This window comes from Bos javanicus, chromosome 13 (genome assembly GCF_032452875.1).
Source record: "Bos javanicus breed banteng chromosome 13, ARS-OSU_banteng_1.0, whole genome shotgun sequence".
Taxonomy (NCBI): Eukaryota; Metazoa; Chordata; class Mammalia; order Artiodactyla; family Bovidae; genus Bos; species Bos javanicus.
In genome coordinates, this window is record NC_083880.1 from 32135863 (window position 1) to 32138856 (window position 2994).

A 2994-nucleotide genomic window follows, 5' to 3' on the forward strand; every position below is an offset into this window, starting at 1 on the left:
ATGGAAAATATGTCTACATTTTACACATTCATTTAAATCTTGCTTCTTACAGTTATTCTTCCTTCAGTGTTGCACCTTGATGATTTAACAGTTGCATATCTGTAAGGGTTTGAAAATAAATTTAAACCAGAATATTACCTATTTAATGGCAGTCTGATACACTTTTACACGTGAGTAATGAAGAACCTTGCCACATCTGATGGGGAGAAAGGATACATATTTATGTATGGCTGAGTCCCTCTGCTGTCCACCTGAAACTATCACAACCTAGTTAATCAGCTATACGTCAACATACATAAAAAGTTTTTAAAAAGCCAATAAACTCTGCCACATCAGGTTACCTATGCACCCAATTTTGTTAAAGCACAAGTAATCATTTCACACTGTGATTTTCTAACCAATCTGACCTAGTAATTATGTCAGAGGTTCACTGTGTATGTTGGATAGACAGACGTATGCTAGGAGGATGTTAATTCCCTAAACAGTCCTTGGCACACAATGAGCACAAATATTCTTTGGGGCAGAGAGGAGGGGAAGGGATTACTGCACAATCTTATATCACTTCTGTAATATATCACCAGAAACCATGAGACAGTGGCATAATAATTAGATGCTTAACAATCTGAAGATGTAATGTTTCTGAGATCCTACAGATGTCAAAGAACAAAAGCCTTTGGTGAAAAGTGACATTTTAATATTTATTTTGGCATTTTCATTAAGTTATAACTATTATGGAAGTTGCTTTATTAATATCAAACTGAGGTACTTCCCTGGCAGTCCAATGGTTAAGAATCTGTGTGGAATCTGTGCTTCCACTATAGGGGATGCAGGTTCAATCCCTGGTTGGGGAATTAAGATCCCACATGCCACATGGTATAGCCAAAGAACAACAACAAAAATAACAAATTGAGAACCATTAAAAGTTAAAAAAAAAAAAAAAAGACTGTGGAAAAATTTTTAAATGCATATTATATCTATTATTGTGTGATATATTAAACTATAAAGCTATGAAAAATTTAAAACTAGAATTGTAAGGAATGTCAAATCCCATTGGAAGTTACTAGCATCAAAATTTCTTGGTATATGGTTTGTCAAATCCAAAATCTTCAGGACTGAATTCAAAATCTATTTGATTCAAGCCTGATGTGCATACTCAAAGGAATGTTATAGTGGCTTTGGGAGATTTTCCAAAGAAGATTCTATCACAGGAGACAAGTGCAAAGGACTTTCAAATATTTCTCCCTATTGCAATCAAATTACCATTTAAGCACTTTATTTTCTACACAAAGGATGGCTGAGAATTAGCTGAAATAAAAGATCCCGAAGATAAACTAAATCTAAAGTTTAGGCATACTTTGAGCATATTAACATAGTCTCTGAATAGTCTGATGTATTGCATTTTTATTAAAGTTGATCACAGTTTCTACTTCAAGATATTCCATCACTTAAGGGGAAAAAAAGAGTATTAAATCTGCTGGTTAGGCGTACAAGGTGAATTAATGCAAATTTTAGGAAGAAGACTGAAAATACTTTTCATAAGACAGGCATCTAACAGGATAAGCATGTGAACTTCTTGTACTACGTTACCAAAGGGGAAAAGTCCCTGAAAATTTCTTCCATATAAAAATTCAAGATAAAAACAATCAAAGTCAAATAAATACAGAATGAACATTGCATTTTTGAAAATTAGTAACCTAATATTACAGAGAAAATATTAAAATGTAATAAAAGAAATAGCACCTTTTAAAAATCAAGTTGTCTAAGATGTAAGTTTGCAAAACTATTCTGAACTACAAATTTCCACATGAAATCATTTGAAGAGGAAGTGATAACACAAAATAAGCAATTCTGAAAAACGTGAAAAGTGACACATTACATGTCAACTATAAATGGAAACAATACAGAACAATTAAAGCCAAAATTATACCTACACATCTATAGCAAGCAAAAAATTCCTTTTTTTTAAAGTCACATATTTAAAATTCTCTTTAAAACAGGTCAGGAAAGCAATATACCTTAATATTAGAGGGGAAAATTTTAAAGGATATACTTAAGAATTAAAGCATGATTAGATTATCTTCAGTGTATCTTTCTATTAAACATGTGGACAGAAGCTTTATTATAAGACTTTTTACTGGTCAACAAAATTCAGAATAAAATAAGTCTATTTTAGATCATATCCTAAATTTCTGTTACCTAAGTACCAAAAAGGTATATCCCAAGATGAATTTCATTAGATGATCCCACAGTATAGAGCAGCCTTTTTCAGCCAGAGTTCTTAATGTAACAGACCCAATGTTACCATCAGACTCGATATTATCATTTTTCCTTTTACAAGTGAAACTAGGTATACACTTATATTCTTTCTAATCTGTTAAAATCCTTACAGTTGGAAAGGTTGACCTTGAGTAGTCAATTCAAATGAAAATAAATGTGCTTAGCAGTAATTTCAACGGCCTAAACACATTTCTAAAGACTATTTTCCAACTGTGACATTTTCTTGAATATTTTTGACTTTTATATGGCTACTTTATCTAAATCAAAAGATTTATCCTAGCAAATTATGTCCACGTTTCCAAAAGCTGTTATTAATCAAAAATGCTACCTGTTATACTTCAGAGAAATAGACCCTGGGTTCAAGAAATGCCAATACATTATTAACAAGTTATTATAATGCTGTATTTAGTTTCATTTATAAATATCACACAAATATCACTGGCAGGCATCATAACGTTAAATCATTAAACTAATTTTTAAATATTGATTTTAAAAGCTTTGAACCTATGTAGCAAAAATTACTTAGTGAAACTTAAAAACTACTGAAGCTTTTGCCCCACCCCCAACCCAGGTAATATACCCAATTATTTTTTTTGATGATCATCACCTACCCAGGAGTTTATACTCGTAGCAAATGGAGCTGGCACAATCTGAAGACAAATATTGGCAAATACCACATGCCCCAAGTTATAGTTTAAGAAATAATACAACCCGCAA